The sequence below is a fragment of the Schistocerca serialis genome, chromosome 6 (genome assembly GCF_023864345.2).
Source record: "Schistocerca serialis cubense isolate TAMUIC-IGC-003099 chromosome 6, iqSchSeri2.2, whole genome shotgun sequence".
Taxonomy (NCBI): Eukaryota; Metazoa; Arthropoda; class Insecta; order Orthoptera; family Acrididae; genus Schistocerca; species Schistocerca serialis.
In genome coordinates, this window is record NC_064643.1 from 163,050,479 (window position 1) to 163,066,476 (window position 15,998).

Below are 15,998 nucleotides of genomic sequence, written 5' to 3' on the forward strand. Positions count from 1 at the left end.
CTATTTCTGTTCTGTTTTCCTTGTGTTTCCTTTTTTAGTGCGTTTCTTCTCCTCTTGTTTTGCCTCTGTATGTGAGGATTTGTAACTGCGTCAGGTCTGTGTCTATTAGCCGTTCTCCTTGTTCGCTGTCCGTCTTCGTCCCTTCACTGCATGTGTTCCTGATTCTATGCGTTTGGGCGCTGATGACCACGCTGTTTAGCGCCCGAAAACCTCAAACCACACACACACACTCGAACCCGCGACCGTAGCAGCAGCGCGGTTCTGGACTGAAGCGCCTAGAACCGCTCGGCCACAGCGGACAGCTTCTCATAAGTAAACCACCAAAATTTTATTGCCGTATGAAGTTGTTTTCATATGAGTGACATGCCCTGCTGTGGCAGGGAAAAGGAGGGAGCCAGCGGAAAATATTCCTGTCGGAGCACAAAAAAGGTGAATATGCTCCTGTTTAAAGACTCTGACTGAAAACTGGAATACCACCTGCGTAATTCTACCTTCCTCCACACCTTTACGAATTTTTCCAAAAAATTTGGCATGCGAACATATTCGCGCTTTTTAATGCTGAGAGAGGAGACAGCGACAGTGGGAAAGAGACGGAAAAGTAACTAATACTGGAAGATAGTAGACAGTGATCGTGGTACAGATTGAACAAAAAGACAAAGGCAGAGTGAGAGAAAGAGATGGACACAGTGACAGCGGAACGTAGTTGACATTGACAGAACAGTGCTAGTAAAAGAGTGAAGCAGAGCAATAAATAGAAGGAGAAAGTGGAAATGAGCGAGAGCCAGTGATAAAGAGAGAGAGAGTCTATGACAATGACGACGAGGAAGAGAGAAATAGTGACAGTGAAAAGAGACAGAAGCAGTGCGAAGGAATGAATGAGATAAATGCGGTAAGAGAGAGCACGAGGGAGGCAGTGACCGTGAGAGGTGACTGCATTAATGGGACAGAACGAAGGAGTCTGGCTGTGAGACAGGAGTTAAGAGAGACACAGAGAGAAAATGACAATAATCTGAGCCGAGTGAGCGAGTCAGAATGGACAAGTGGGGTGTGAACGGGTATGAGCGGCTTACAGCGATGGACTAAAGGGTGTGAGCTACAGTTACGGGAGCCTGCGAGAGTGAGAGGTAAGTTGCATATTAAAAAGAGCGGGAACATGTTCGCAAACTAAAGTTTTTGAGAAATTTTTTGAACATGTTTAGGAAGGTAGAATGTGGCAGCTGGTACCCCATTGTTCAGTCAGAGTCTTTTAAGTAGGAGCACATTCGATGATTACTTTAGAAATGTATTAACTGTTAAATACATGTACATCTACGTGTGATTACTCTGTTATTCACAATAAAGTGCCTGGCAGAGGGTTCAATGAACCACCTTCATGCTGTCTCTCTACCGTTCCACTCTCGAATGACACTATCTTCCCTATTTCGCGATAATACAAAACGAGCTGCCCTTCTTTGTACTTTTTCTATGCCATCCGCCAATCCCACATGATGCGGATCCCACACCACACAGCAATACTCCAAAATAGGGCGGACAAGCGTAGTGTAAGCAGTCTCTTTGGTAGACTTATTGCACTTTCTAAGTGTTCTGCCAATGAATCGCAGTCTTTGGTTTGCCCTAACCACAATATTATCTATGTGATCGTTCCAATTTAGGTTATTTGTAATTGTAATCCCTAAGTATTTAGCTGAATTTACAGCCTTCACATTGACTTATCGCGTAATCGAAATTTAGCTGATTTCTTTTAGTATTCATGTGAAGAACTTCAGACTTTTCCTTATTCAGGGTCAACTGCCATTTTTCGCACCACACAGATATTTTATCTAAATCATTTTGCAAGTCATTTTGATCATCTGATGACTTTACAAGACGGTAAATGACAGCGTCATCTGCAACAATCTAAGTCGGCTACTCAGATTGTCTCCTACGTCGCTAATATAGATCAGGAACAATATAGGGCATATAACACTTCCTTGGGGAACGCCGGATATTAACTTTTGTTTAACTCGATGACTTTCGTCTATCACTACGAACTGTGACCTTTCTGACAGGAAATCACGAATCCAATCTACACAACTGAGGCGATACTCCGTAGGCACGAACTTTTGGTTAGAAGTCGCTTGTGAGGAACGGTGTCGAAAGCCTTCTGGAAATCTAAACATATGGAATCAATTTGACGTCCCCTGTCGATAGCACCTATTACTTCATGAGTATAAAGAGCTAGTTGTGTTGCACAAGAACGATATTTTCTGAATCCGTGCTGACTATATGTCAATAAATCGTTTTCTTCGAGGTACTTCATAATGTTCGAATACAGTATATGTTCTAAAACCCTACTGCAAATCGACGTTAGTGATCATTTGACCTTAAGCATGTTGGCCCGCTAAGAAAGAGAAAGTTAGAAAAAATTACAATGAGATGAACACCCCTAGCTGCATACAGGCGTTGATATAAGTCAACGGGGGCAGTTGAAAATGCGTACCCTGACCGTGACTTTAACCTGGGTGCTCCTGCTTACATGGCAGACGCTCTATCCATCTGAGCCACCGAGGACACAGGGAATAGTGTGACTTGCAGGGACTTATCTCTAGCACGCCTCCCGTGAGACCAACATTCGCAACTTATTGTCCCGCACTATATTCATAGTGCCCCTGCCCATAATACTCGTTACTCGCGGCTTTACTGCCGATTCCCGTAAGAGTTCGGGCACTGTCTGTGCATCCGCACAAGTTGAGAATGTGGGTCTCACGGGATGCGTGCCAGAGATAAGTCCCTGCAGTCGCACTATCCTCTGTGTCCTCGGTGGCTCAGGTGGAATGACTCTGCAATAAAAAAGAAACTGAGTTAACCGATTCAACGATGAACTTAAACGGGTGTCTTACGACGTCCGTCCCGAGCAGATGCAACGAACAAAAGCGAACAAAATGAGATTTTTAAAAAAGATGGATAGAGCGTCTGCCACGTAAGCAGGAGATCCCGGGTTCGAGTCCCTGTCAGTGCACACATTTTCAGCTGTACCCGTTGACTTACATTGACGCCTGTATGCAGCTAGAGGTGTTCATTTCACTGCAATTTCATTCTAACGAGCTACATGTTCACCAATGGTATCCATTCTTTCAGACATGTCAGAAAGAACAGATACCATCTTATATACAGGGTTATTACAAATGACTGAAGCGATTTCACAGCTCTATAATAACTTTATTATTTGAGATATTTTCACAATGCTTTGCACACACATACAAAAACTCAAAAAGTTTTTTTAGGCATTCACAAATGTTCGATATGCGCCCCTTTAGTGATTCGGCAGACATCAAGCCGACAATCAAGTTCCTCCCACACTCGGCGCAGCATGTCCCCATCAATGAGTTCAAAAGCATCATTGATGCGAGCCCGCAGTTCTGGCACGTTTCTTGGTAGAGGAGGTTTAAACACTGAATCTTTCACATAACCCCACAGAAAGAAATCGCCTGGGGTTAAGTCGGGAGGGCGAGGAGGCCATGACATGAATTGCTGATCATGATCTCCACCACGACCGATCCATCGGTTTTCCAATCTCCTATTTAAGAAATGCCGAACATCGTGATGGAAGTGCGGTGGAGCACCATCCTGTTGAAAGATGAAGTCGGCGCTATCGGTCTCCAATTGTGGCATGAGCCAATTTTCCAGCATGTCCAGATACACGTGTCCTGTAACGTTTTTTTCGCAGAAGAAAAAGGGGCCGTAAATTTTAAACCGTGAGATTGCACAAAACACGTTAACTTTTGGTGAATTGCGAATTTGCTGCACGAATGCGTGAGGATTCTCTACCGCCCAGATTCGCACATTGTGTCTGTTCACTTCACCATTAAGAAAAAATGTTGTTTCATCACTGAAAACAAATTTCACACTGAACGCATCCTCTTCCATGAGCTGTTGCAACCGCGCCGAAAATTCAATGCGTTTGACTTTGTCATCGGCTGTCAGGGCTTGTAGCAATTGTAACGGTAAGGCTTCTGCTTTAGCCTTTTCCGTAAGATTTTCCAAACCGTCGGCTGTGGTACGTTTAGCTCCCTGCTTGCTTTATTCATCGGCGTCCGCGGGCTACGCGTGAAACTTGCCCGCACGCGTTCAACCGTTTCTTCGCTCACTGCAGGCCGACCCGTTGATTTCCCCTTACAGAGGCATCCAGAAGCTTTAAACTGCGCATACCATCGCCGAATGGAGTTAGCAGTTGGTGGATCTTCGTTGAACTTCGTCCTGAAGTGTCGTTGCACTGTTATGACTGACTGATGTGAGTGCATTTCAAGCACGACATACGCTTTCTCGGCTCCTGTCGCCATTTTGTCTCACTGCGCTCTCGAGCGCTCTGGCGGCAGAAACCTGAAGTGCGGCTTCAGCCGAACAAAACTTTATGAGTTTTTCTACGTATCTGTAGTGTGTCGTGACCATATGCCAATGAATGGAGCTACAGTGAATTTATGAAATCGCTTCAATCACTTGTAATAGCCCTGTATATAAAGTTAGAAAGGGTTTGAAATTACGCTTAAAGTTTGTCGGAAGTCGCATAATGAAACACTGGGTGAACAAAGTCTGGCTAATTTGCGCTGCATTTTTAATTTTTCACACATCTAAATGTTTATGACATATCTCCTGAACTATGTGTCATACAGTGATGTAATTTTGTAGGTACATTCGGTAGATATGTCGATACTGTCTCCAAACTGTGATGCGAATAGAGTCAGTAGAAAAAATTAAAACGTCATGCCTGATGCTGAATTTTGACTGCGCGAACAGTGAAAATGCAGTAAGCGATAAACATTCTCCATTCAACGTTTTATGGCGAGTGTCAAAGAGAAAAAAATTTCGTAAAGGTTTGAAATTATGTGTAAAGTTTGTTGAAAATGCTCTCATTCTCAAATACTGGATGAATAAATTCAGGCATTTGCGCGCCGTTAGTTAGTTGCCTCAGGACAAACAGGAAGTTACCAATTGTAATGGTTGTCTTATTGTGTTAAACTTGTAGCGTAAGACTACACCTCTTAAGAAGTAGATTATAACAGCAGTTTAAATTTCAACTACGCGAAATACTGAAAATCATATTTTTGTCGCTCAAACAGAAGCTGCCAGATGTGCAATTTGCAACTGGTACTGGATTCAGGGATAGCGGTTCAGTAACATAGATACGCTAATTGATAAAATCTGCTATGGCGTTTGTTAGAGGAGAAATAGTGTGATCGGGGAGAACGATTTTTATTTATTCGGTTATTACATAAAGAAATTCTAAAATAACAGTGACGCATCATTATAGCTACAATGAACGTAAGAAATGAGAGTGATTAGGTATTTCCTGCATTTTTAATTTTAATCGGCATAACTGAATAAAGTAAAATAATAGATACACGCTTGTACATATTTACTTTCGACGAAATTAATTATTATCACTATACGTGTGGTGTCTATTCTTTCGGACAGTCGATTCTGCAACCATATCGCGTGCCGAACGTTACACCAAGCTCTGCTGGTAAATGTTCGGTGTGTCATGATTCGGTGGCTATATGTATACATGATAAAAGAGAAATACAGACGTCAGCCACACGAGGCAGTGAAATAAGTCAGTTGCGACGAGTGAAAATTTATGCCGGACCGTTACTCGAACTTGGATTTCCCCGCTTTACGCGAGCAGTCGCCTTAACAGCTACGGGTATCCGAGCGCACTTCCCGTCACATCAAAATACCCAACTTGTTGCACACTACTTCCGTAGCGTCCCCATGACCGCTTTCCTCATTGCTCGCAGTATCGCGCGTGATTCCCGCGAGTGGATGATGTACTGCTAACTGTGGATGAGGGGCAACATTCCATATTTCTAGACTTCCGGAAAGCATTAGACACGGTGCCTCATTGCAAGCTGTTAACGATGGTACGAGCATATGGAGTAAGTTCACAGATAGGTGAGTGGCTAGATGACTTCTTAAACAATAGCATCCAGTATGTTGTCCTCGACGGCGAGTGCTCATCAGAGACAAAGGTTTCGTCAGGAGTTCCCCAGTGAAGTGTGACAGGACCTCTGTTATTCTCTATACGCACAAATGATTTGGCGGACAGGGTGGACAGCAATCGGCGGTTGTTTACTGATGATGCCGTGGTGTACAGTAAGGTGTCGAAGTTGCGTGACTGTAGGAAGAAACAAGACGACTTAGACAAAATTTCCAGCAGCTAGCCCTAAATGTGGAAAAATGTACGTTGATGCGGATGAAGCTCTATTCATGGAATCAATACTAGAAATAAGAATAATCTGCACAAGGATGTACAGTCACTTACTCTTGTACAAAAAGGTGTGCATTATTCAGGAACACACATTTTCAATAACTTGCCAGCAGCCATAAAAAGCTTAACAACCAATGAAGTCCAGTTTAAGAGAAGCCTGAAGGATTTATTGGTGGCCAACTCCTTCTACTCCATTGATGAATTTCTCAGTAGAACCAACTGATATATATATATATATATATATATATATATATATATATATATATATATATATATATATATATATATATATAACTTCTGCACCATTTCAGACCGAGCGAGGTGGCGCAGTGGTTAGACACTGGACTCGCATTGGTGGCCAACCCCCTCTACTCAATTGATGAATTTCTCAGTAGAACCAAGTGATATATATATAACTTCTGCACCATTTCAGACCGAGCGAGGTGGCGCAGTGGTTAGACACTGGGCTCGCATTCGGGAGGACGACGGTTCAATCCCGCGTCCGGCCATCCTGATTTAGGTTTTCCGTGATTTCCCTAAATCGCTCCAGGCAAATGCCGGGATGGTTCCTTTCAAAGGGCACGGCCGTCTTCCTTCCCCGTCCTTCCCTAATCCGATGAGACCGATGACCTCGATGTCTGGTCTCCTTCACCAAAACAACCAACCAACCACCATTTCAGTGCAGTAATGTGTTCATTGTAAATAAGTGTGTATGTGTGTATGTGTGTACAATCTAACTTCTGCACTATTTCAGTGCAGCGATGTGTTCATTGTAAATAAGTATTGTGGTTGTTCTACTACATGCTTATTACCTTATAAATAAAAAAAAACTTTTTTTATTTTAAATTTAGTGCATTACTGTTTGTAAAATGATTCTTTCATATAGTGTTCATTAAAAAAATGACGATCATTCTACTTGGGACCTGTGGAAGGTACATTAGCTTATTTGTTTCAGTTGTAAATGTTTGTCATGCACTGTTGTTTTTCTGACATGTTCGACATACTGAAGGAGCTCCTCACTATGGATCAACTGGAATGAAAGTAAATCTGATCTAAACTAAAAAATCAAACCTGTAATGTTCGGATACAGTATTACTAGTGTCCTACTTGACACTGAAGTCTTTTAATTGTCTGGGCGTAACGTTGCAAAGCGATATGACATGAAACGAGCATGTGAGAGCTGTGCTAGGGAAGACGAATGGTCGACTTTGATTTACTGGGAGAACTTTAGGAAACAGTGTTTATAGGTCGCTGGTGCGACCTATTCTTGGGTGCTACTCGAGTGTTTGGGATTCGTAACAGGTCGGATCAAAGGGAGACGTCGAAACAATTCAGAGGCGAGCTGCCAGGTTTGTTACCGGTAGGTTCGAACAATACGTGTTACGGAGATGCTTCAGGAACTCAAATGGGAATCCCTGGAGGGTAGGCTACGTCCTTTTTTAAAAACACTATTGAGAAAATTTAGAGAACCAGCATTTGAAGCTGATTGGCGAACGATTCTTCTGCCGCAAACATACACTGCGGGTTCGAATCCTGCCTCGGGCATGGATGTGTGTGATGCCCTTAGGTTAGTTAGGTTTAATTAGTTCTAAGTTCTAGGCGACTGATCACCTCAGAAGTTAAGTCGCATAGTGCTCAGAGCCATTTGAACCATTTTTGAACCATACACTGCGCGTAAGGACCACGAAGATAAGATACGAGAAATCAGGGCTCTTACGGAGGCATATAGATATTCGTTTTTTCCTCGATGTATTTGCCAGTGGAACAGCGAAGGAAACACCTAGTAGTGGTACAACCCACCTTCCGCCACGCACCGCACGGTGGCTTGCTGAATATCTATATAGATGTAGATGTAGAAGATCTCGGACGTAGGGCGAATCCACACCGAAGATATTATGAAATGCCGTCAAGGCGTAGATATTACTATTATACATGCGGTGTCTGTCCGAAAGAACATACGCCACACATGTAATAGTAATAACAATTAATTTCGCTAAAAGTAAATGATGTCCCTTCGAGATCGGCTACCTTTTACATCAGACAGAATTGTAGTTCGCTGACGGTTGTTAGCATGTGCTCGCGCCTATATAAAGCACGCTTTAGAACTAGTTTCCACGTCCTGGCACTACATCTAATTGAAATCAAACGCCTGGTACACTCTGTCTGATCCATAGAAAGGATACGCTCAGCAGTGTGCCTATAAAATCCGTACAAATGTGGGACTTGAACACGTGACTTCAACTAGTCGCTATTTGCTAACCCCTAGACCACTTCTTATATAATTTTTGGGCCTCCCACATCAATCATAATCCATTCTCTCCAAAAATGTCTTCTAGGCTACAGTCTACGCTGTTTTTTTTCCTTTTGTTTTCTTCTCTTATTTCTCTTTCTTTTATCTTGATTCTTGAAATAAAAGTTCTTCATGCCTAAAATGGAAAGAAAAAAAATCCCTTCTTCGGGATTAGACCATTTTCACTCCAAGAGCGCTGTCAGCCACCGTTGAATTCCAACTTGTAGTGTCGTGACCTATCGATACAGCCAGAAGCAGCGCCTCGAAGGTTCCTGCGGGCGCCGTGTGGTGCTTTGAACATCGCATCAATGAAGAACGTCCAGGCTGTCGACCAGTAAAGACCGCCAGTGGCTGGGATCTGGCAAACCAGTCTTCTAGTTCAAGATTACTTCCAGACGAGTCTACGTTACACTGAGCTCTACTGGTAAATGCTCAGATGCAAAGACGCTCGCCCCTGTCGGGACTCTGATTATACACTGAAGAGCCAAAGAAACTGGTACACCAGCCTAATATCGTGTAGGGCCCCCACGAGCACGCAAAAGTGCCGCAATATGACGTGCCATGGACGCGACTAATGCCTGAAATAGTGCTGGAGGGAACTGACACCAGAAGTCCTGCAGGATTGTCCATAAATCCGTGAGAGTGCGACGGGGTGGAGACTTCTTCTGAACAGCACATTGCAAGACATCCCAGATATGCTCAATAGTGTAGATCCCTGGGGAGTTTGGTGGCCAGCGGAACTGTTTAAGCTCATAGGAGTCTTCCCGCAGCCACTCTGCAGCAATTGTGGACATGTGGGGTGTCGCATTGTCCTGCTGGAATTGCCCAACTCCGTCGGAATGTAGGATGGACATGAGTGGATGCAGGTGACCAGACAGGATGTTTATGTACGTGTCACCTCTCAGAGTCGTATCTAGACGTATCAGGGGTCCCATATTACTCCAACTGTACATGCCCCACACCATTACAGAGGCTCCATCAGCTTGAACAGTCCCCTGCTGACATGCAGGGTCCATGGAATCATGAGGTTGTCTCCGCACCCGCAAACGGATTCATGAGGTTGGCTTCATACCCGTACACGTCCATCCGCTCGATACAATTTGAAACGAGACTCGTCCAACCAGGCAATATGTTTCCAGTCACGAACAGTCCAATTTCGGTGTTGATGGGCCCAGGCGAGGCGTAAAGCTTTCTGTCGTGCAGTCATCAAGGGTACTCGAATAGGCCTTTGGCTCCGACAGCCCATATCGATGATGTTTCGTTGAATGGTTCGCACGCTGACACTTATTGATGGCCCAGCATGGAAATCTGCAGCAACTTGTGGAAGGATTGCACTTCTGTCGCGTTGATCGATTCTCTTCAGTCGTCGTCGGTCCCGTTTTTGCAGGATCTTTTTCCGGCCGCAACGAAGTCTGAGACTGGATATTTTACCGGATTTCTGATATTCACGGTACACTCGTGAAAATCTTCACTTCTCCGCTATCTCGGAGGTACTGTGACCCTTCGCTCGTGCGCCGACTATAACACCACGTTCAGCCTCACTTAAATCTTGATAACTTGTAATTCTACCAGCAGTAACCGACCTGACAACTGCGCCAGACACTTGTTGTCTCATATAGTCGTTGACGACTGCAGCATTGTATTCTACCTGTTTACATATCTCTGTATTTGAATACGCATGCCTAAACCAGTTTCTTTGGCGCTTCAGTGTAGCTAGCCATGGTTGCCACAAGTTGTCAACAGTTTAGCAGTTCTTTCGCACAAGTTGAATACAATATACACTCCTGGAAATTGAAATAAGAACACCGTGAATTCATTGTCCCAGGAAGGGGAAACTTTATTGACACATTCCTGGGGTCAGATACATCACATGATCACACTGACAGAACCACAGGCATATAGACACAGGCAACAGAGCATGCACAATGCCGGCACTAGTACAGTGTATGTCCACCTTTCGCAGCAATGCAGGCTGCTATTCTCCCATGGAGACGATCGTAGAGATGCTGGATGTAGTCCTGTGGAACGGCTTGCCATGTGATTTCCACCTGGCGCCTCAGTTGGACCAGCGTTCGTGCTGGACGTGCAGACCGCATGAGACGACGCTTCATCCAGTCCCAAACATGCTCAATGGGGGACAGATCCGGAGATCTTGCTGGCCAGGGTAGTTGACTTACACCTTCTAGAGCACGCTGGGTGGCACGGGATACATGCGGACGTGCATTGTCCTGTTGGAACAGCAAGTTCCCTTGCCGGTCTAGGAATGGTAGAACGATGGGTTCGATGCCGGTTTGGATGTACCATGCACTATTCAGTGTCCCCTCGACGATCACCAGTGGTGTACGGCCAGTATAGGAGATCGCTCCCCACACCATGATGCCGGGTGTTGGCCCTGTGTGCCTCGGTCGTATGCAGTCCTGATTGTGGCGCTCACCTGCACGGCGCCAAACACGCATACGACCATCATTGGCACCAAGGCAGAAGCGACTCTCATCGCTGAAGACGACACGTCTTCATTCGTCCCTCCATTCACGCCTGTCGCGACACCACAGGAGGCGGGCTGCACGATGTTGGGGCGTGAGCGGAAGACGGCCTAACGGTGTGCGGGACCGTAGCCCAGCTTCATGGAGACGGTTGCGAATGGTCCTCGCCGATACCCCAGGAGCAACAGTGTCCCTAATTTGCTGGGAAGTGGCGGTGCGGTCCCCTACGGCACTGCGTAGGATCCTACGGTCTTGGCGTGCATCCATGCGTCGCTGCGGTCCGGTCCCAGGTCGACGGGCACGTGCACCTTCCGCCGACCACTGGCGACAACATCGATGTACTGTGGAGACCTCACGCCCCACGTGTCGAGCAATTCGGCGGTACGTCCACCCGGCCTCCCGCATGCCCACTATACGCCCTCGCTCAAAGTCCGTCAACTGCACATACGGTTCACGTCCACGCTGTCGCGGCATGCTACCAGTGTTAAAGACTGCGATGGAGCTCCGTATGCCACGGCAAACTGGCTGACACTGACGGCGGCGGTGCACAAATGCTGCGCAGCTAGCGCCATTCGACGGCCAACACCGCGGTTCCTGGTGTGTCCGCTGTGCCGTGCGTGTGATCATTGCTTGTACAGCCCTCTCGCAGTGTCCGGAGCAAGTATGGTGGGTCTGACACACCGGTGTCAATGTGTTCTTTTTTCCATTTCCAGGAGTGTATTTATTTAAAGTGCGCTTCCGTCAACTACTCTTTTGCTTACCTGTCCGGATTCCTTCGGCGACAGATCCCTTGGCCACCTTCCACCCATGCATTATTAGCCACAAGGACGTCACGTTTCTGGTGATCCATCAAGGGGTACTGTATCCGGACACTTAGTACTTGAATAATGGCAACAAATCTAGCGGCTGTATTAGAATCTACCGTCGTTTATTCGTTTTAAAACATGCAACCGTTTTCAAGTGATATGTGCCTCGCTGTATACGATTTTGTCCATTCCACATCAAAATGGTTGCGAATGGCAGGATACTTTCGGGACCTAAAGATGACACCCTGTGTTGTCGAAACTGGTAGCATGTTTTAAAAAGAATAACCGACGTTAGCCGCTGGTTTTGTCATCATTATTCAAGGACGTAACATTTGGCTCCTCGGAACATAACGGATACTGACTCGCATTATAACAGTACTCGTCGTCAATACAAGTCAGGGGAGACGATAAAGAACTTTTGCAGCCGCTCAACCTGCGAACCACGCCCGAAGGGCAAAAGCAAATTCGATATTCCCAGATTATCGGATGGCGTTTGACACTGTGCCTCACTGCAGAGTGGTAACGAAAGTACGAGCATACGGAATAGGTTCCCAGATATGTTAGTGGCTCGAAGACTTCTGAAGTAACGGAACCCAATACACTGTCCTCGACGGCGAGTGTTTATCAGAGACAAGGGTATCGTCATGAGTGCCCCAGGGAATCGTGATACAACCGCTCATATTCTCTCTATATAGAAATGATCTCACAGGCAGGGCGTGCAGTAATCCGCGGCTGTTTGCTGACGACACGTTGGTATACGGGAAGATGTCGTCGTTGAGTGACTGTAGGAGGATACGAGATGGCTTAGGCAAAATTACTAGTTGGTGTGGTGAATGGCAGCTTGCTCTAAATGTGGAAAAGTGTAAGTAAACGCAGATGAATAGGAAATACAATTCTGCAATGTTCGAAAACAGCATTAGTTGTGTGCTGATTGGCAGTGTTACATCGATTAAATATCCAATAGTAACACTGCAAAGTGATATGAAATGGAAGGATTACATAAGGACGATAGTAGGGAAGGCGAGTGGGCGCCTTCGGTTTTTTGGGAGAATTTCAAGACAGTGTACTTGATCTGTAAAGAGGACCACGTATACAGGGTGTTACAAAAAGGTACGGCCAAACTTTCAGGAAACATTCCTCACACACAAAGAAAGAAAATATGCTGTGTGGACATGTGTCCGGAAACGCTTACTTTCCATGTTAGAGCTCATTTTATTACTTCTCTTCAAATCACATTAATCATTGAATGGAAACACACAGCAACAGAACGTACCAGCGGGACTTCAAACACTTTGTTACAGGAAATGTTCAAAATGTCCTTCGTTAGCGAGGATACATGCATCCAGCCTCCGTCGCATGGAATCCCTGATGCGCTGATAACAGCCCTGGAGAATGGCGTATTGTATCACAGCCGTCCACAATACGAGCACGAAGAGTCTCTACATTTGGTACCGGGGTTGCGTAGACAAGAGCTTTCAAATGCCCCCATAAATGAAAGTCAAGAGTGTTGAGGTCAGGAGAGCGTTGAGGCCATAAAATTGGTCCGCCTCTGCCAATCCATCGGTCACCGAATCTGTTGTTGAGAAGCGTAGGAACACTTCGATTGAAATGTGCAGGAGCTCCATCGTGCATGAACCACATGTTGTGTCGTACTTGTAAAGGCATATGTTCTAGCAGCACAGGTAGAGTATCCCGTATGAAATCATGATAACGTGCTCCATTGAGCGTAGGTGGAATAACATGGGGCCCAATCAAGACATCACCAACAATGCCTGCCCAAACGTTCACAGAAAATCTGTGTTGATGACGTGATTGTACAATTGCGTGCGGATTCTCGTCAGCCCACACATGTTGATTGTGAAAATTTACAATTTGAGCACGTTGGAATGAAGCCTCATCCGTAAAGAGAACATTTGCACTGAAATGAGGATTGACACATTGTTGGATGAACCATTCGCAGAAGTGTACCCGTGGAGGCCAATCAGCTGCTACAGTGCCTGCACACGCTGTACGTGGTACGGAAACAACTGGATCTCCCGTAGCACTCTCCATACAGTGACGTGGTCAACGTTACCTTGCACAGCAGCAACTTCTCTGACGCTGACATTAGGATTATCGTCAACTGCACGAAGAATTGCCTCGTCCATTGCAGGTGTCCTCATCGTTCTAGGTCTTCCCCAGTCGCGAGTCATAGGCTGGAATGTTCCGTGCTCCCTAAGACGCCGATCAATTGCTTCGAACGTCTTCCTGTCGGGACACCTTCGTTCTGGAAATCTGTCTCGATACAAACGTACCGCGCCACGGCTATTGCCCCGTGCTAATCCATACATCAAATGTGCATCTGCCAACTCCGCATTTCTAAACATTGCACTGACTGCAAACCACGTTCGTGATGAACACTAACCTGTTGATGCTACGTACTGATGTGCGTGATGCTAGTACTGTAGAGCAATGAGTCGCATGTCAACACAAGCACCGAAGTCAACATTACCTTCCTTCAACTGGGCCAACTGGCGGTGAATCGAGGAAGTACCGTACATACTGACGAAACTAAAATGAGCTCTAACATGGAAATTAAGCGTTTCCGGACACATGTCCACATAACATCTTTATTTGTGGGTGAGGAATGTTTCCTGCAAGTTTGGCCGTACCTTTTTGTAACACCCTGTAGAACACTAATATAGTATGAAACACTCTTGGGTACTGCTCGAGTGTAACGTCCACGAAAATAAGACAAGAAAAATAGGGATCGTACAGGGACATATAAATAGCCGGTTTTTCTTTGTTCTGTCTGCGAGTGGAACAGGAAAGGGAAAGACTAACAGTGGTACAAGGTACCCTTCGCCATGCACCACACTGTCGCTTGCCGATGCATATGTTGAACGTACTGTCTGATACACCTTTGTCGCATGATCTACTGCTGCTGTTACAGACAGGCTTCAAGCCCATATGTCCGGACTGGCCGTGGTTATCGGGGGGAGGGGGGGGGAGAGAAATATACCACGTCACCAAGTATAAACCGGGTCTGACCCCTGGGAACACGTGTCAGTCTGGCTGGATGCAATTCTATAGTCGTAGGGCTTCTTCTGGCAACTGAAACCAGTTCCTTCCTCGTTCACGAGCAAATTCATTTTGGTCTGAACAAGTGTGTCTCTGAATAAACAGAGTACTGGAAGTAGTTGGCATATGTGCTAAATTTATAAGACTAATCAGAATGCAAAAGTAAATCTCTTTAGCAGAACAAGTGAAAGCTTTGACTTTAATAAAGGCGTGAAGCAAGGTGATAGTCTCTCCACTGTTCTATTCAATATAGCCTTGCATAGTGTAGTAAATAAAATCAACAAAAGAGGCACCATACCTATGAAAACTAGCCAGATATGTGCATACGCTGATGACATTCCTATGGTAGGAAGAAATATCAGTACACTCCAAGAGACATACCGAGCAATGGAAACAGAAGCATTACAGATTGGCCTCACAGTAGATGAAAACAAAACGACACAACCTGAGGCCAGAAGAACCCCTAAAGACTTAAAAATCAATGGGAAATGCGTCAAAGGAGTGTCCTCTTTTAACTGCTTGGGAGCCCTAATAACAAATGATAACAGTATTAAAAAGGCTATAAGGGAAAGAATATAAGCACGAAACAGAGCCTACTTCGCAGATACGCAACTATTGAGAAATAGCCTTGTTACAAGAAAAACAGAGGTTCTAATATATAACTCCTTAGTCCGCCCAGTTATCACACCGAATCAGAGGTATGGATGTTGACAGAACATAACCAAAATGCACTAAGAACCTTTAACAGGAAAATACTACACAACATCTATGGTCCAGTAAGGGAGGAAGAACATAGGAGAATACGCTACAACACCGAATTGCAAGTATTAATACTAGGTAGGGACATAGTAAAATTTGTGAAATCACAGCAAATACGACGTCTAGGACACGTGGAGAGAATGGTAGAGGATAGAATTTCCAAGAAAATGATGAAAGGTGCGATCCGTTCAGCTAGGCGAAAAGGGAGACATATAAGAAGATGGACTGATGACATAATAGTGGATCTCACCGATATGGAAGTACGGGAGTAGGAAAAGAGCAGCAAAACCGAGAAATGTGGAGGAAAATCGTTGAAGAAGCCAAGGTTTGAGAGCGGGCAAGTTACTCTCTCACCT